At 40.1% G+C, this 20,641-nt stretch overlaps 1 protein-coding gene across 1 annotated transcript in view; it reads left to right on the top strand.

Moving 5' to 3' along the window:
• The window catches only part of PDZRN4 (PDZ domain containing ring finger 4), a 351,666-nt gene that overhangs the window by 67,135 nt on the left and 263,890 nt on the right, over positions 1-20,641 (top strand). The gene's annotated exons all lie outside the window — the stretch shown is intronic.

The raw sequence follows: 20,641 nt of genomic DNA on the forward strand, positions 1-20,641 counted from the left end.
GATGAGCATCTAAATGATTCAGGCAGTCCTTCCTTTAAAAACTAGTGAGGGTCTGAGCTCTAAAGGAGGATGGTAATTACTAATCAGACTTACGCTGTTTGGGACTTGGACCAATGCTTCTCAAACTTTTGGCCATATCCTTATACCTCTTGTGCTATTGTTTTCTTCATTGGTTCACCTTTTTAACTTAAATCAACGTATTATAAAGGATACCATTACCAGAAATGGAAATCCAAAATGATGTGTCACAAATAATAGGGAACAAAAAAAAAATAAATACAAGCAAAATATTTTAATGAAATTAAATTATTAAAAAGAAACTATAATCTACTATCTATACAAAAATGCATAGGAAATAAAGCATTCAATGCAAAACTATTTTATTATCAGTCATCATAAAGGGATTTGCTTTGGCCCATTGTTACTTAGTTTAGGATTTAAGATGAACTTTTGAAATGAATGAGATAATTCCTTTTTTTCCCTTTGTGTTGATATTAACTGGAACTTAGAATCTCATTTCACATGTGCACCTAGTTGGATATTATGAGCCAGACCACAACTTACATTTCCAATTACGGAGATTGGTCCTTTAAGCGGTGGGAAGTAGGTATGAAGCAGGAAGCTAGGTCTCTCCGGTTACTATTTGACTCAGGTGAGGTACCCACCTCAGGCAAAGATACTTAAAAGACTGTGAAATTATAGTCTCTCACTCTACCCCTGTTCCTACCGTATATATTTTGCAAGCAGTATTTTTGTGCCCAAAGTGGAAAAGCCCCAGCATGGGAAGGGCCTGTGGCTCACCCAGCACTCCTTTGTTCTCTGCTTGGTCCCTGACCCAATAAATCATAAAAATCTGCGGCCACCAAGAGCTTGCATGTGTGAGCCAGCCACAAGTAAGGCTGCTCGGCTGAGATCCAAGGAGAGAAAGTTCACTTCAGCCTCCTCATCAGTCTCATAGAAGGACAATTATTTATCCTCATACAATCAAAAAATATTTTAATGGCATACATGCTCCACATCTGGGGAAACCAAAGAATGTAGAGAATATCAGAAACGTAAGAGTCAAAAAAGAATGGTGCAAAGACCAGTGCGGCGAGATTGGAAGTGTAGATAGTAGTGGGTCCCTGTAAGGTTCCAGCTTTCTAGGTTTACTCGTACGCTTAGACTCAGCTGATCCTTACATCAGTGTTACCTGGTAAACATACAGAACTTTGCTTGTTTATTTGTTGAAAAAGGAAAGCTTCTTGTTTAAAAATAGTAAAGTGCTTTCGGAAATGTATCCAAATTTCCTCTCATTCATAAATGTTGCCATCTTTTAATTATAATATGAATAGTTTTTAATATAATACCAAATTGCACAGTGCTCTTTCAAGTGTGTTCACGAATTTTGTATTGCATACTCCCAGAATTCTATTAGTCTGTCTCTCCTTCTGTCCATCTAAAGAATTAGACAACCAACCTGCCATCTCAGTGCATCAAAGCATCATTTGCTCATGTAACTCTTCAGCTTGGGTGCCAAACAAGCTGTTAATTAAAAATAATTCAGTGCTGGTCTATGAACTCTTGGAAACAAACCTGTATAACCTTTGGCTCTCACCTTGTGTGGATAATGTAACAACTGCTTATGACTTTCAGCATATAATGAAGCAGACATGTAGATGTAGTGGGACTTGGGTAGGGATGGCAAATACTTGGCACACACAATTCATTTGCACCCTCCTGTGCCTATGGCAAGCATTGCTAACTGATCCTTCCTGCTGAACCTGATCAGAATCCATCCCTAGACATTCATTACCAACCAATTGGAGCAAGTGTGTTACTTGAAATCTCCATGCCATTCTTGTATTTGGAGAATGAAAAAGAAAAAGGCAAAGGTAAGGATATGGGACAGAAGAAACAGGAGGAAGTACCAGCGTTTCCCAGGGAATCGGAAGTTAGAAATGTCTTTTCTGTGTGCTGATGATAAAAATTGGAGTTCAAGCAAAGGGAAGGAAAAGGGATGGGTAAGAAAGTTATTCTGATAACCCCTTTCACCATAGATAAGAATCCTGCACAAAATAGCCAGTTACCAAGGCTATCATTGCTACCATGGTGACCTGGGAGAACGCTAGAGACCTCTACTCTTGACTATTTCAACTTTATTAACTTGTATTGCCTCACGTGACCAATGAGATAGTTGCAGTTGTTTTTATACAGGTAGGGGCAAAAGTAGGTGTTCAGCTATAAGTACACAAAACACAAGTTTATTTTTATATTATTAAGTGTTAATTATTGTATTATTTTCCATAGGAACAACTGTAAACCTATTTTTACCCACCCAGGATATCTCTGGATTCACTGAAACAGCAAAAGAACAGAGATGGTTTTTGCCTCCTGTTCATACACATCATTTTTTTTTTTAAGAAAAACCATAGAGTCTTCAAAGGATAAGGATTTAAAAATATATATATATCAATTACTAACTCTTGACCACCTATTCTGATCTCACTACTTATATACTCTTTTTTTAAAAAAAATATATGTTTTTATTGATTTTTAGAAAGAGGATGGGAGAGGGAGAAAGAGAGCGAAACGTCAATGAGAGAGAAACATCCAAGGGTTGCCTCCCCCATTCTCCTACTGGGGATTAAGTTAGCAACATAGGCACGTTCCCTGATCAGGAGTCAAACTGTCCAACTCCTGGTGCATGGGAGGGCGCTCAACCAACTTAGCCACACTGGCCAAGGTACTACTGATACTCTAGAATTATTTTCAGATATAAAAAACTTTGACCTTTTCCCCTCAAAAATAGTTTACCTATCAAACTGTATTGTAAATATAGTTTTAGACACTTACAGAGAGCCAACACATGTGAAAATAATGTTGTAGTTGCCCCTTAAACATGTCATTCTTTTCCCACACAGTGTAAAGGAATTTTAGAGTCAGACAAATGAAACCTCCATATTTTTAGCAATGTTAATATTATTTTAATGGAGCCACCATTTATTCAAAGGCACTGGGGTATTTTTTTAATTCAGATTAAATTGGTGGAATGGACATAAGAGGAACATGATAAATGAATTATTGAAGGGTAAAAACCTGGAAAACTGCATGATTGAAACGAAGGCATTCCACTTTGCACCCTGCCTTATCAGTTATCAAATGGATAATATGATTTGGTATGGTAAGCCTCTGTCATTAATTTTTCACTTAAAATGAATTACCTGCTTCACCTACTTGCTTGCCTTGAGCTTGGAGAGTGCAAACAAGGATATTTGGTTTAGCCTAGAGCAACATAAAATGAAATGGAGTAAAATCTTCTCCAGATCTCTGTCTAGCTGGTGGCCTACAGCAATTCTCATTGGGGTTATAATGGTTCTAAAGCTAAGACTGGCATTGCTCTTGTCCATGAAAATGGAAAGCGGCTATAAAAATGATTGACACATCCTCTAAAGTAGACTTTCGCTGTCAATCATCTATATATGTTTCATTAATCATTCTATAAGCATTTGGCAGCTGACTGACAGTAACAAATTCTCCCCAGAGAAAGCTGTATGGAAACTTAAGAGCACCTTATTAATGTTGATGCTTATTTAAGCCGGATGTTATGCATCGCACAGGAAGCAGATAGCTTTTTGCCACCCATCATAATTGATTCCAGCAGAACTTTTCTTACCAGCATGTGCGTGACACAGCTTCTGACGCATTCCCAATTAGAGAAGGGCTAATTGGTTTTATGAAAATCTTTTTCACAAGAGGGAAAACAAAGATGATCGAAAACACCTCTGATCTAAATTGAACAAATGATTTAAAATAGACTTTTTCTAAAAAGTGCGTTTTCAGTTTATTTTAGCAATTGGAGAACCTTGCTATTATAAAACAAACATGATGTGAGGCCAGTGTCTGTTCCTCTGTGACATCACAATGTACTGTGTCCAGGGCCTCCTGCGCTCAGGAACCAGTGACTCTTTTTGGTGTGTTGTTTTAAATATTATTTTTGATTTCAGAGAGGAAGGGAGAGGGAGAGAGAGAGATAAAAACACCAATGATGAGAGAGAATCACTGATCAGCTGCCTCTTGCACACCCCACATTGTGGATTGAGCCCACAACTGGCTATGTACCCTGCCAGGGAATCTAACTATGACCTCCTTCTTCATAGGTCGGCACTCAATCACTGAGCCACACTGGCTGGACAGGAACCACTGACTCCATGTCCCACTACTTTTTCCAGAGGACTCCAAAGAAAGATGCATGGTCACACTTTAAATAAAGCCCAATGTAGGAGGATTAAGGATGTAATAATAAAGACTTGTGGGGGTTTTTTGTTTTATTTTTATTGTTAACACTATTACAGATGTCTTCCATTTTCCCTCATTTGCCCCTCTCCACCCGGCCCCCATCCAGCCTTTGCCGCATTGTTTTCTGTGTCTGTGGGCTATGCATATATGTTCTTTGGCTAATCTCTTCCAGTCCCCCAATAACCCCTCATCTCTGAGACACTTGTTTTGCATAGGCCCACGAGTTATCCTTGGGGAAGTTAACAGTCAAGATTAGGTTTTGAACTATGATAAGCATTCTGTTACACACACACACACACACACACACACACTCACATGCACAAGCACCATTGTTGTAAAATTTCTTGAAAGTTAAATACCCCATGTCTCTGTCCTCCCCTTTGTGTGTGTGTGTGCGCGTGTGTTTGTTTTTTCATAACTTCTAGTTGAACATTGTTGTAGAGTGGAGTTAGGTATCTATACAGACCTGGATTGAATCCAGGTTTCAAGTTTTGCTCATTTAATAGCTATGGGTGAGTCAGTTATTTATTGTTAAAATAGTGATAATTATTTCTCCATCCCAAGATTGTTATGAATTAAATTAGCTCATAGCTGGAAGAGTGCCTGCTGCTCAGTTAACATTAATCTAGGTTCATTTTTGGATCATAACTATTGTTTGTGTGCACATGTGTATGTTTAAAATTAGATTTTCAATTATATAACCTGTTTGTAATTTAAATGATTTATAGAAATTTAGACTCGATAAATTTTGCAGCTGGTAGGGGTTAAAGATAGTCTAATTCTCCAACTTGATTGTAAGGAGAACTAAGTCACAAAACATTTAAATGTCTTGCCTAAAAATAGGTTATTTCTTCAAATTTTCAAATAAATTTTGCCCTAGAATTTTTCTTTTTATTGTTGAAAGTATTATAGATGTCCTAGTTTATCCCCTATTGACCACCTCTACCCAGCCCTCCCTCCACCCCAGGCCTTCCTATACTATTATTGTCTGTGTCCATGGCGTATGCATATATGCATATAAGTTGTCCTAGCATTTTGGACTTTCTCAAAACCACTGCTTGTTTTCAATGAAGATATAAGGTTGGAATCTTTTCATTTGCTTTTATCTTGCCATCATTGCAGTTTAAGAACTCATCATTCTAAACTAATTGATTAACTTCCTAATAAATGTATTCACTTTTGTAGTAATTATTTCTTAATGTTCTATATCCTAATAAGATAGAATAGATATTCATCCAAGTGGAAATAGTGATACAGATTTCATATAAAACTCATTCATTCCTTTATCCATTTGTTCAGTAAGTCAGAAATCTCAAAATATTTGTTGCATGGGTACCATAATGAGAGTATAAAATCTCGATGTATGCAGTGGGGAAGTAATGTTTTTGAGTGAGAAGAGCTCTTTCTTATAGGATGTCTTATATTTATCTTTAGATTATGTGGCAACTTTGTATTTAAAATAAGACAGTATAGCAAAATCAATTATTAAAAGGTGAAAACCTTGTTAACTATTACAAGATACATTATGAAATTATTATTATTTGAGAAATACTAATTATGAAGTCTTTATAGAATCACATGTCGTTTTCTAGGACTATAATAATTTTATTTGGCCTTAAAATGTGCTTTAATATCAGTTTTGCTCCATTGTTTTATATTATTTATACCTCAAGGAATAAGGTACGTTCTCATCTCATCAGATTACAATAATATAGCTATTTGTTCTTCAATGATTATACTTAGAGTTTGTTTTTTTTTAAAAAAGAGATTCATTTAATAAATTTACCCCACCACCCACCTTCACCAATAAGCAGAACATAGAGACAGGATACATTAAATACTTTCTAAGTTTATTGTTTTATGAAGAGCTGATTCTCACTGTACTTAGCTGCTGTCCCTTAGGTACATACGATGTGGGTCAAGTCCTATTTTCATGGCCTTATTTTCACTACTGCTGGGAGCATATTTAAGTATCCATGGCATTGTTTTAAAGATACCCTTTACCTAAATGTGTGTTTTTACATCACTCTTCCTTGCATTTTGCATAATTGTTTTCTTACAAAACTCAGATTTTGTTTAGCCTTTCCTATTTTAAACATTTTACATCTTGCCAATTACAATGCTAGCCTCTTGGCCCTAACTTCCTTTCCCTCATCCTCAGCAAGCATCTGTTTTTCCACATTCTTGTATCGTTTAACTCAAAATGCCAATCAGTGATGATTGATCACATTTTCAGACAACAGCCTGGACCCTGATTCTGCACTCCACATGCATTTGCCATTTTGATTAATGAACATAAATCAGGGGTGACAATTCACATTTGCAAGTGGATGGGAAGAATGATCAGAAATGCAGCGTGTTAGAAAGCTGGCGCTCTCCTTCCTTCTACTACAGTGGCACTGAAAGAAAATACATGCCCCTCAGAGAACCTGTGGTTATCACTGGGGAATATCTGAAATAAGGAAACTAAACACATGCTGCCCAGGCCTGCTTTTATTATTTTGATCTCAAAAAAGATATTTATATTTCACTGTGACATAAGCACCAAGTGATCTTGAAACATCATTTCTGTGTCTACATAAGCCTGTATTACACAGACATTCTCAAAAAGGTGGATTCTTTATCTACTAATAATGAGTTCATCATTTTTTTGATACAAAAGAGGAGAGTAAGCAGACATTTAAACTTTTCTCAATTCAAATAAACAATAAAATCAGTGGTGTTTAAAGGATCATTCAATGAATTATTTGCTTCTTTTTCTCTCTACCAATGTTAACTTTAGGAACACAAAATTCATAATAAATAACCTATTTTAAAAGCAAAGTGCCAATATTTATAAACCTAAAATTACCTGGTAAAAATACTAAGAAATGTTTTGTTTTCTTTGACTATGACCTCATTGGAACCCAATCTGGAGTTTCACATAAAATATTCCTAAGTGGCATCTATATAAAATGTAATTCACAGAGCATATGTATTGATTCTAACAGTGACCTGTTTGATATATTAATTTTAAAGCGTCGTAACTATAATAGCCCATTCATTGTATTAAATGAGTATTAAATCTTTACAACTACTTAAAACTGTTTTAAAGGGTCATGGACCTAATTGCCCCACAAATAAATACCTACACCAGCAGTTACTCCCATCTCCTTTAAAGGCAAAACCACTACAGTGTTCAGTAAGTGTAACCCAATCTTCTGGTAAAAATCGAATGTGTTTTAAAAGCACGTGTATCATTGCTACCAGAAAAATGTTTACAAACTTCATTACCATTTAGAAAGTTCTAAAAATATTGGTCCTACTTGGGTTAAGTTTCTATCTTTATTTTTATCATAACATAGTTACTTAGGAAATACTTTCTTCTCATTCTCTTTTGTGGCAGTCAAATTGTCCCTGAAGGCATCTAGAATGGACATGGGAAGAGTTGGTTAAATTGTTACACATGTGAGAGAACAGCAAACTAGGTGCTGTTGAGCTCATCTTAATTTCCACAAGTTACATTAAAGTCCTACTAATCAAAACATGTCGAGGAAATTAACTCCTGCAACTGCTGGGAACTTCATGATTTCGGGCGTTCCTGAAAGAACACTTTCTTGGTATTTTGCTTGAACTTTTCTGGATCTTATTTGGTAGTCTTTTCATGTTAAGTGCAAGCACTAATGGGCATGGAAAGTGAACAAAGTGTTGAATGTTCATTTGCATTCTTTTTATTCATGCAGAGAATGTATTTCAATAGGCAATGTGTTAAATGCTGCAGATAGAGATAACAAGGAGACTTAGTTTCTGCTTTCAAAGATTCCTTAATTTAAGGAGGGAAATAGTCATGTAAGGAAAGTAAGTTATAATCTAGTTTGATAAGTACAGGGTGGGGCAAAAGTAGGTCAACAGTTGTTCATATGGAAAACAATATAATATTTAAAAATAATAACACAAGCATAAACTCTGTGTTTTGTGTACTCCAACTGCAAACCTATTTTGCCCCACCCTGTATAACAATGGAAGTGTGCATGTGACAACGTTTTACCAAGAGGAAGAGTGGTCACACCTGATTGGTAGTGGGGGTGGGGGTGTCACAAAAGCCATTATAACTAAACCCTGAAAATACAGTTTCCCTGACATGTAAAGAAGGAACGCCTATTATGAAAAACAAGACACAAGGAATTCAGAAGGAAGAAGAGTGAAGTAGAGTGGTGTAATATAAAACTAAAGTAGCTTTAACTGCAAATATGCATAGGTCATAAAGCAGAGATGGGGGAAATGGAAAGAGAAGTTAGTAAGGAGCTTCAGAGAGTGGACATTTTTCTAAAAGCGATGCAAAAACAAATGAGCATATTTCACTGAGGAAAACATATCTTTACCACAAGGAGTCATTTTTGGAATTTTTGGAATACCCAAAAATAACGGAATCTTAAATCATATTTTTAATTACTAAAATATTGTTTCAGTTTCTCAGCAAAAACTATGGTTGATTTTAAGACATGTGTTATTGTACTCGAAAACCCCCAAATGCATGCAATTTATCATTAAATTTACCTTCACTGCAGCAGATGCCAAAGAACTAGTTCAGCAATTATGCCTTAATGCCATCCCATTATCATTTATCATTTTCCTCAAAGCATCAAGCCCTAAAGTGTAAATCCATAGGCAAGCTTGGTCAGCAACCATAGAAATATGGGGTTCGTGCTGCTGTTCCTTTCCTTTGTCATAAAAGGGGTCTTGCCTTCTTCTATGTAGGACATGGCATTTAAAGTTAAGTTCAGATAACCTTTTACGTGAATACATTTTTTTCCCATTTTGGACTTGGATAACTATATCACCAGTAAGTGGTAGAATAAATTGTAACCACATGTCAAAAGTAGGTCATCCTAATGAGTGTGGGTAAAGCTGGCATTTTCCGTTAGGAAATACCGGTTTGGTTTGGTTTTTCATAGAACAGTAATATATTTCTAAAATAACTGCTCTGTGTATTGTGCAGTTAAAATTATTGACTTTATAACTTCCTTAATGCCAAGCATTATTTAAAATAATCAATGCTTTCAAAGTTAAATTTTCGTGGCATCAAGGGTGCAGTTTAAATTGAAATATGTTGATTTGATGTCTATAAATGGAAAACCTTTGAAGTGCTGAGTTTGTTTGTGTTAGCTGGCACTTTAGTTGAAACTAGAAAGAAAAAAAAATCACCCTGATTTAGTAAATAACCTGAATTAGAGAATTCACTGGAAGCAAATATGGAACCATGGACTCCCAGGGACATTAGAGGTGACCCTTCAACCACTACCTGAAATCTGTATGACATTCACAGCTTCTCTGCCTATGGGCTCCCTAGATCTCATGAAGCTTTCCTTTTAACTAGATCCCTAGACGACTAGCCACCAGGGAATTGTGGTAGACAAACATACCCAGGATTCAGCCAAATATTTGTAAAGTCTCTTACTGAATTCCTTTTTTTAAAAAAAATATATTTTATTGATTTTTTACAGAGAGGAAGGGAGAGGGATGGAGAGTTAGAAACATCGATGAGAGAGAAACATCGACCAGCTGCCTCCTGCACACTCCCCACTGGGTATGTGCCCGCAACCAAGGTACATGCCCTTGACCAGAATCGAACCTGGGACCCTTGAGTCCACAGGCCGACGCTCTATCCACTGAGCCAAACCCATGAGGGCACTGAATTCTTATAGACAGAAAATATTGGCTGACTGTACATTGAAGTAAACTCATAACCAGAGCTTAATTAATGGGTCAGCATCAGCTTGGAGAGCTGAAGTATCCATGTGGCTTAGATGCTGTGTGGGTCAATGCTTAGACTAAGATGCCCAATATTTGATTTCATGACTGAGCTGAGGACCTTGATTGACATAAGATCAAACTGACATTAGAGGCAAGAGAGAGAGAGAGAGAGAGAGAGAGAGAGAGAGAGAGAGAGAGAGAGAGAGACATTCTCCTCATATCCTAGGTGTCTACCTGCTTCATTTTTTTCATAGTACATATCATCACTTGGTATGTTGTATATTTATCAGTTTACTGGAAATATCTCTCCACTAGAATGTAAGTCACAATATTTTTTTTTAGTTTTCATTGTAAAAAATGCAAACATTCCTTTTTCCCCATTAAACGATTTAATGTCCAATAGTTTGAACTTTGCAATAGATTGAACAATAAACTTAGAAAAGCTCATGGAATGACGTGGTAGAGAGGCAGGAAATAGATGCCCTCTGATACACTTCCTTACCTACTATATGCTAGGGTCTATTCTAGATTTTTTATGTTATGTATCGCCTCTAAAATTGTATGAGAGTATGTTATAGACATACAAACACAGAATCTGAGAGATTATTTATTTTACATACTAGTGACCCAGTGCACGGTTTTGTGCATATTGAAAAGAAATTAATTAGAAGGTGGCTGGGCAAGATGGGCCAGACATGCTCTGGAGCCAGCCTCTTGTGGTCCTTCCCCAGCCGGCCACACCTAGGGCAGCACCCCAGCGGAGTGAGCAGGGTCCCTCTGGCAGATTGGGTCCGTCGGCCTGGCCTGTGGGGATTGGGCTGAAACCCATTCTCCAACATTCCCCAAGGGGTCCCAGAGTGCGAGAGGGCACTCTGCAAAGTTGCTGTTGTACAGGGTGTGGATCGCAAATGCAGGTGTGCAGTAAACCAGATTTGGGACCAACAGTGCCCCAGCAACAACATAACCCATGGCCAAAGGTGGAATCACGCAGCCCTGCGAGGAATCAGGCTCCCTTCTCTCTAGTTTCGGGGTGTGTCACCTGAGAACCACCACTGCCAAGTCACTGCAGCTTGGCAGCTCCTACGTTGAGCATCTTCCCCCTGGTGGTCCCTGGTGGTCAGTGTGCACCATAGCAACTGGTCAGATGTGCAGAGGGACTTAGCATATTAGCGATAGATAGATAGATAGATAGATAGATAGATAGATAGATAGATAGATAGATAGATAGATGATAGATAGATAAATAGATACGGTTATAGAACTGAAGGAGATAGGGTTCAAACTCAGATATGACAGTCCTCAAGAGTAAGAGAGAGCTTTTAATAACTGAGCTTTTTAAAAAATATAATTTTTATTGATTTCAGAGAGAAACGGAGAGACAGAAACATCAGTGATGAGAGAAAATCATTGATTGGCTGCCTCCTGCATGCCCCGTTCTGAGGATCGAGCCCACTACCCAGGCATGTGACCTGACTGGGAATCGAACTGTGATCTCCTGATTCATAGATTGATGCTCAACCACTGAGCCAAGCCTGCTGGGCTCTGAGCTTTCTAATCAGGGGCACAGTGATATGTGTAAGGAGGGCTTTATTGTAAGAAAAATGGAGCATAATTTAACCTAAGGAAATCATTTAGAAAAAAGGTAAGGCTTTGTGTGAAGAATGAAGATGATTCAGAGGGATGTGAGAAAAGCCAAGGCTGTGAGAGTACTTGTGAGTTTCAGAGCTGGGTAATGGTTACAGGCACAGGAAGTCCACATTTACATAGTTCTATCTTGGTGAATGTGGTTGGCAAGCAGGGTTATTAAGAGGAAGGGTGGCCCTAACCAGTTTGGCTCAGTGGATAAAGCATCGGCCTGCAGACTGAAGGGTCCCAGGTTTGATTCCAGTCAAGGGCATGTACCTTGGTTGCGGTCACATCCCCTGTAGGGGGTGTGCAGGAGGCACCTGATAGATGTTTCTCTCCCATTGATGTTTCTGACTCTCTATCCCTCTCCCTTCCTCTCTGTAAAAAATCAATAATTTTTTTTTTTAAAGGAAGGGTGAATGGTGTGATAAGCCTGCAGTACTCTCAATGGGAATGATTATCAGCCCTAAATGGGTAAAAATGTTCTTGGAGGGCAAAAACAAAAACAAAAACAAAAACAAAACCCAGACATTACAATGGTTTGTGGCCCTCCAAAGGACCTTGGTATATAAAGAGCTGTTACATTTTATCTGTGGTATTAGCATTTCATAGGAAAAGTGGCGGGGGAGGGGGGTGATGATAATGAGAAAGAGAGAGAGACCTAATACAACAGAGTAAGAGAATAGACACCATCAGAGAAAATAGTTTATGTGAAGTAAGTAGGCTGTTCCACAGTGTTTTAGGAACTATCCTTAGTATATTAATAGTGGCTTAAGAAGTATACTCTGTCTTTAGCTAGACCTGGTTATTATTTAATGTTTAATATGCACCATTGACTCTTCTAAATGTTTTCCATGAATTCATTGATTAAAACCTTGCAAAAAATTTATGAGTGGTTATTTGAATGCAATTTTCCCAATGTCACACAGCTCTTAATGTTAGGGTCAGCATCACTGAAAGTTTTATTCTCTTGATTGGTAAAGTTGGGGTAACACAGTAATACCTATTTCGTTGGTTGCTGTGAGAATTGCCTGGGATAATGTATGTAAAGCAGCTGTCACAGTGCCAGGTAGGGATGTTAGTGACTGTCATTACCCACCTGTGGTCTGTACCCTGCATTTGTGCGGATAACCAGAGTCAGCAGCATTTGCTATTCTCAAAGATCCATTTCTACTTTAGTTAATAATAATGCATCGATATTGTCAGTGTGATAAATGCATTACACTCATGGGAGATGCAAACAATGGGGGAAATTGGACGTGAGTATGTGGGGACTCCCTGTGCTATATTCACAACTTTTCTCTAGACCTACATCTAGTCTATTTTTTAAAATATTCATTTCTAGCAATGAACTGAGTGTTTTCTTTTACCTTGCAGTTTTCAAACATTCAAACTTTGTAAATCCAGCTGAACAATGAAAATGTCAGAAAATCCCCATCATGAGAGCACACGGAGATGCTAAGTATTCCATATGTAAGCCAGCAGATGGCAGAGTCCCCAAGCATCTGAATCTGGGCCTAAAATCCTGCTTTCCATCAAACGAAGCCTTTTCCTTTTTCATGGAGTTTTGGTTAATTAACAATACCAAAAATATAAAATCCTCTTGCCTCTAAACACAGGGTTAGCAGTGAAAATAAAGCGGGTGTCCCTTAGGGTGGGTCCTGCAGCCCAGAGGCGCTGTAGCAGCGAATGCCCCGCTGCGGGAGGAGGCAGCAGCTGTGATTCAGTGCGTGGTGAGCTCAGGTGCATTCACAGTGCAGGTATGGTGTCCACAAACAGACGGCGAGCCCTCTCAGCTTAGTTTCTTCTTCATGTTCTGCTCACTGTGGTGATTTCCCACCTGGTTCAGGTGGGTGGACAGTAACTCCGTGGACCAGAGGAGCTGGACCAATCAGTGGGCTCCAGCGGTAGCGACCCTAGTCCAGGCTTGCTGCTGGAATGAAAGTGAAATAGGTTGGGAAATGGCTCTTGTTGCACCCACTGAGGATACACTGGTGCTCTTTGGTGCATAGGAAGAGCCACGTGTGGTAGAGGAAATCAATTCCTCTTCACATGATTAGCAGCCACAGACAGAATTCACACAAGAGGTTTCTTATGGATAAGGACTTTTCTCCCTTATGTCCAGGAGAGAGGAAGACAATTTACATGAACAAGTGAAAGGTAATGTAGAATAAAAGGGATATTAGTTAGACATTTTAGTCCTCAGCAAAGAATTTAAAGCTAATGGCCTCCCTCTGATCCAAAAGCCAATTATGCTAATGGTGCTCTTAGATGTAAAAGCTGTGGCCATAAGTCAGCACAGACCTTTGGCACTTAATATGTTTGCCCAGACACGTGGGTGATTCTTTTCCTCCTGTTCCCTGGTTGCACTCAAAGTTCTATTTATTTGTACCCTGTGATATATGCATTACCTGTGAGGTGAAAGGACTGAGTGGAGACTCACTTTAAAGCCACGATTGGGTACATCCTCTAAGCTGAGTCTTTTGGTATATTCAAAAGTGATGGAAGAAAAATGCGAGGCAAGATGCAGTGAAAAGTTGTCATCTTTCTATCCAGGATGGTGTTTTTACCAGTTTTCAGTTTCTTTTGTGCAGAAGGTCAATCGTTGAGACGGGTTAACGTCCAGGCGTTAGTTCATCTTAGCAGTGTGGCCAAGGAGCAGGTGTACTGACTTACGAAAGGTTACCGTGTAACAATTACGCTAAAGAGCACAACTCAGTGGAGCGCAGGGGAAAGCAGCGGTTTTCCTTCCACGCTCCCTAAAACTCTGCTAGGCAGGCCCGCTGTTTCCACGAAATGTCAGAGCAGTCCCACAGCTTCAGTGACTTCTAATTATAAAAAAGGTCTCTTAATAATCAACACCCCCCCACCCCATCACTCAAAGTTAAACCTTCTCCAGCATTTCCCCTAAAGCTCTTACTGGTCGAGAAGTGAGGGAACAGAGAGAAAATGGTGCAGCATGCCAGAAACTCTCACCAAAGAAACCCTATCCCACACTGTCCATTTCTTGACTCCTCTAATTTCTTTTAATTAATTTAATTTTTTTCATCAACATTTATCCCCTCTATGCCCTCTTCCACCTCTACCCATCCCCCTCTTCCTTCCGCCATCACCGCACTATTGTCCATGTCCATGAGACTCCTCTAATTTCTAAATGTCTTCAAAGTATGGATTGAGTTCAAGTAAGGATTGAGTTAGGGTCTCGCTGTTTGCTTTTGGACATCATTTCTTCAAGTCCTGCCAGGTGAGCTAGCATTCACTCAGGTTGCGGGGATAATGGCTCTTAACGCAGCCGTCCGGCCTTCAGTCAAACCTGAAGTGAGCATGGAACCCATTTAAATACCCTGTCCTATTGGTGACCCTTGAGGATTTCTGGACACTAAAAATAAGGCAGTGTGATGTGAAGACACAATGTTCTAGGATTCTGTTGAGTGGGCAAGGGTTAGTTCCCAGTAATAGACAAAGCTTATTTTTGTTTTTTGGTGTTTTTGTTTTGTTTTTATTTTGGGGGTGCAATGGCGGTATTTACTTAAGACTCTATGTCCCCAGATGAAACTGTTAACTGACCCTGGGTTTAGTGTGTGGGGAATGTTTACTTCTAAAACTGAAAATGTGGAAATGAAACATATTACCATTCACGTGTGAATGCTAATGCTTTTCATGGAGGAAAATGAGACTTGTTGAAACAAGGTAATAGAGTTTAAGATAATTATATTAGTATTTAAGATGGGATAAAAGCGACTGTAATGATTAATGCTATAATGATTCATTGAAAGGGCCCCTGCAAAGCACACACAAAAATTTCTTTAAAATCTGAAGAGTTCTTTCTCCTTTACTCTGAAGGACTATCCTCTTAAGTAGAAAACAGCAACATAAATTCTGACTTACGTTCTAAAGTCGATTCTAAGTAAAGATGCTGCTAGCTCAGGAGGCCCCATTTCTCCTTTACAGGTAGTGTTTCTCTTGGTGGGAGCTCACTGCAAACTTCAGCAGTCATGGGAGAATTGCCCCTCCCCTCCCCAGCTTATCCCTGACCTGGTCTGCATGATAATCTACGCACAAATTCTAAGATCCCTGAGGGGGTTAATGTACAGTGGTGGTTCTGCAAACTCATTTCATTACATCAAGGCAGGCTCTGTTTAAATAAAGTTCCTGGGTCTCTCACTGTTCTTGGAGGCGCAGGCAATGTCTGATGCGTCCATGGGTGTGTCCACACCAGGCCCCCAGAGTAAATGCTGGGTGCTCAAGAGAAGTCTTTGTCTTGGGCACTGCTGTTTGCAGAAGACCCAAAGGCAATGAGAGAGCACTATAAGAGCATGACTCTTATCCCAGCAGTTTAGGGTTTTATCGTGGTAAATGGGTCTGGTGACATGATGAGACACCCCCCCACACACAAACGATGAACATTTATATTTTTTGATATATGGCATATTGTGTCATATTGACATTTAATATGTTTGCCTTCTTTTAGTAGTCTTCATGTTATTTGGGTTTTGAAATGAAGTCTCTTTTTTCCAGATCAAGAAGTTCTCCTTACTTAGACATAAAAACACATCCAGGGGAGCTTTTGCAGCCTTCGCCTAGCCTCTGCAGGGGGCCCGGGCCTCAGCGCCTTTTGAAGTTGCAATATGCAGAAATAGATCAATGCATTCAAACATTATTTAAATCATTTAATTATATGTATAAACATTATTAAAGTCATTTAATCATTACATACATACATATATACATACATATATACATATAAATAAAATAGCATTTTTAACTCTAAAAGGCCACTTAGAATAAAAGATAGACTGGATTAGAAGACAAACCTGTGTTCTCACTGTGACTGCTGGAGGCATAATCTAGAACAGATCACCTGCTGTAGAAGTTCAGATTTCTAATTTGTGAAATGAGGTAGTTAAACTGATGCGATCTAAGATCTTTTCCAGCTCAAAACTGCATCAATTTTTTATGTCTAAAAGAAACTTGCCCTTATTGAAAGTATCAATTACCCCAAATTAACTGTTAGCCATTACATTTAAACTATTCCTTTGGTACATGGAATTAAAAAAAAGGAAATGAATAATTTTATTTGCAAAGATCCAAACACCATTGGCTATGCAGCCTGACTAATAAGAAAATAACTTGAAAAACTGCGAAGGAAGTCTGAATTCATGGGAAATCTTGATTCTTTGTTAAGGAACTTCTTCTCAGAATGTCTTTAGCAAGAGGCACTCCCCATCTGAGGCAAGAAAAGAAAGAGAAAGAAACCAAATAAAATAATAGCAAACTCTGACAGGAACTGTCCTTCGTTAATTAGAATTTCTGCTTGTTGCTTAGGCCCTACCTCTCCTGCAGACGCCCTCCCGTTTAAGACCACCCCAGTGAATTCGGGGAGAAAAGGATCTCTCCGGCTTTGGCCAAAGTTTCTCCCTTAAGTAGCTCTGACATTTCTGCAAATCCCCTCTAAATATTATGAGAGAGAGAAGTGGCTTTTTATTTGAAATGCTAGTTGTGACTTAGGATTATTGGTGAAGCCCCTTTGTTTGGGCTTTATTGAAGCATGTCAACAGCTGTCAGCCATAACACTTGCTCCGCCTGCTGCAGTGTGATGTATTGATATGTATACAACAATATGTTATAAATTGAAATAAAATATGCATTTTTTCATAATTTATCAGCATTATGATGGCACAAAAAAGGCAGTCTTATGAATAATACAGAGCTCTTCAGCGGGCATTATGTACTGGAGGTAATAAACGCAGCCTCTCCCCCAGCCTGCCAGGAGAGTTGTAAAGGAGAATGCATTAGTTCAGCCCTGTGATGATAAATCATTTCGGTATGTCAGGAGGCACTGGCTAACTTTTACTCCTGAGGTCTGAAAGAATGGTGTGCCATACGGCCCTGGATGGCTTCTGAAGTGTTTAGACTGGCTCCGATTCTCCTGGGTGATGTTTTGAGTGAGTGATATGGTTAGATAACAAGTGGCAGTATTTCTCAGGTATCGATATTGTGATGCCTCCTGTTGTTTTATTGCCTGGAGTGCCTGATTTTGTCCTAATTGGAACTGTAGTTCTTCTTTGTGTCTCTATTTGCAAGATGGTGCAGCATTTCTTTTAAGAATAAAAGTTGTTCTATAATATTGTACAACTGCTCTAAGTGATATCACCCTGCCTCTTGGTTATCTTTGCATGGATGAGAAATCAATAAGTCATTTCTGTTCTTACTTATACTCTTAAACACAGATACCCTGGAGGAACTTTTTTCTGGGAGCTTTAATGACCATTAGCTCAGCATTACTTCATGTGTTTTGTAAGATGACACCCCAGCCTAGTTGGTAGCAAATCGCAACTGATTGTGTTTGATTTAAAGAATCGTATTTACATGAACTTTGTTAGCATCTCCAAGGCTTCTGTAGATATTAATTTCTCCTACAATAATAGCAGGGGTAATGGTTTGTATATATGTAGAAAAGGCCCAATTTAAAACCATTCCTTTGGCTGAGAGTATACACTTTTTTAAAAAACATGTTATGATTTTCTCCTATGGTAACAAAGATCTAAAATATTTTCTAAGAAGCACTAGGTGGAAATTGACAGCTGTTCTGAAGGAGTTGAGACATATATTTGATTTTGCCATGATTTTCTTATGTTACAACTGTGCAAATGAATTCTGAAAAGTACTTTAGCTCTTTTTAATGCATTAAGTTGCTTACCAAGCCTCTATTGTCTTGACCTAAGTATCCATACTTGAACTTCACACTGATCTCTGAACAGTTAAGAAAACAGTGATTTGCCGAGACCGGTTTGGCTCAGTGGATAGAGCATCGGCCTGCGGACTGAAAGGTCCCAGGTTCGTTTCCGGTCAAGGGCATGTACCTTGGTTGCGGGCACATCCCCAGTGGGGAGTGTGCAGGAGGCAGCTGGTCGATGTTTCTCTCTCATCGATGTTTCTAACTCTCTATCTCTCTCCTTTCCTCTCTGTAAAAACTCAATAAAATATATTAACAAAAAAAGAAAACAGTGATTAGATGCATCCAACACAGTGTCAGTTACTGCAGTGTTATAGTGTTGTTTGTAACTTCAGCACATTTTAAACATTCTAACTAATTAGAATCATATATCCTATCTAATAAAAGAGAAACATGGTAATTGGCGTATGACTGCTACCCTTCCCATAGGCTAATCAGCGAGATATGCAAATTAACTGCCAGCCAAGATGGCAGCCGGCAGCCAGGCAGCTTGAAACTAACATGAGGCTTGCTTGCTTCAGTGACGGAGGACTCCAACGTTCCCCCCCCTGCCTTGCCGGCCTCTGAACCTGCAGTTTAAGAAACATTGTAACGAATATAGAAGCTAAACAAAACTCCAGAAACCTGCTTTCAGTGAGGCTAGGATTTTAGAGCTGGAGTTATACAGTGTTTCGATTATAGAACCGAAACAAACCAGATACCTTCTTTCAGCAGCAGAAGCCTCAGAGCTGGAGCCTCAGAGCTAAAGCTGGCCCAGAATAAAAAAGAAAAAAGAAAAAAAGGAGCAGTTGGGAGCTTCAGTCAGCCTGAAAACAGCCCTCAGCCCCTCACCCAGACTAGCCAGGCACCCCAGTGGGGACCCCCACCCTGAAGGGTGTGTGACCAGCTGCAAACAGCCATCATCCCCTCACCCAGGCTGGCCAGGCACCCCAGTGGGGACCCCCACCCTGATCCAGGACACCCTTCAGGGCAAACCAGCCAGCCCCACCCGTGCACCAGGCCTCTACCCTATATAGTAAAAGGGTAATATGTCTCCCAGCACCGGGATCAGTGGAGCCGAGAGGCCTCCCGGCACCGGGATCAGCATGAAAGGGGGCAGCGCCCAAACCCCCTGATCGCCCTGCGGCTTTGTGTGTGACAGGGGGCGGGGCCACAACCTCCCTATCCGCCCTGCTCTGTTTGTGACAGAGGAAGGCGCCCCAACCTCCTGATCAGCCCTGCTCTGTGCCTGATAGGGGGGAGCTCCCCAACCCCCAATCGCCCTGCGGCTCTGTGTGTGACAGGGTGCGGCACCCCAATCCCCCCCCCCACGGGCCCTGCTTTGTGTGTGACGGGGTAGAGCCATAACCTCCCCATCGGCCCTGCCCTGAGTGTGAGAGTGGCAGCGCCCCAACCCCCCTGATGGGCCCTGCTCTGTGCATGAAAGGGTACAGAGCCCCAACCCCCCTGATGGTCCCTGCTCTGTGTGTGACAGGGGGCGGCGCCACAACCTCCCCATCGACCCTGCCTTGAGTGTGACAGGGGGCGGTGCTCCAACCCCCCTATCAGCCCTAACCTGAGCGTGACTGAGGGTGGCATCACAACCTCCTAATCTGCCCTGCTCTGTGCATGACAGGGGAAGGCGCCCCAACTCCCCAATCGGCCCTGCTCTGAGCCCGACCAGGGGCTGCACCTAGGGAGTGGGCTTGCCCTCTGCCACCCAGGAGCAGGCCTAAGCCAGCAGGGCGTTATCTCCCGAGGGGTCCCAGACTGCGAGAGGGCACAGGCCGAGCTGAGGGACCCCCCTCCCCCCCAAGTGCACAAATTTTTGTGCACCGGGCCTCTAGTATATATATAAAAGGCTAATATGCTAAGTGTCCGTGTCCGTCCAGGTAATGACATCATGTAGCAACACCTGGCTTCCTCTCCTTAGTGACCAGCCTTCTTGGAGTTTCTTCAGCCCAGGAACATGAATTGCTTTACAGCCAGGTGCTAACATTTTACACTTTAACCAAATGTCCGTGAAGCATTTTCCCATGCCTCATCGCATTTGATCCTCACAGAAGTCCTGGACTAGGTAGATAGGAGACTTGGTAGAATCCTATTTTCTTTTTATTAGCCAGAAAATGGAGATTTAGAAAGTTTATAAACTTGACCCAACTGAAAAGAAGTAAGAAATGGTGAACCTTGAAAATGACTTCAGGTTTTCTCACTGTGCAGAATATAGTCAAACACTGCTGCAGTTAAATATTTTACCTTTTGTTATCCCTGTGTTATTTATCTGCTTTA

The sequence above is a fragment of the Myotis daubentonii genome, chromosome 2 (genome assembly GCF_963259705.1).
Source record: "Myotis daubentonii chromosome 2, mMyoDau2.1, whole genome shotgun sequence".
In the NCBI taxonomy this organism is placed as follows: domain Eukaryota; kingdom Metazoa; phylum Chordata; class Mammalia; order Chiroptera; family Vespertilionidae; genus Myotis; species Myotis daubentonii.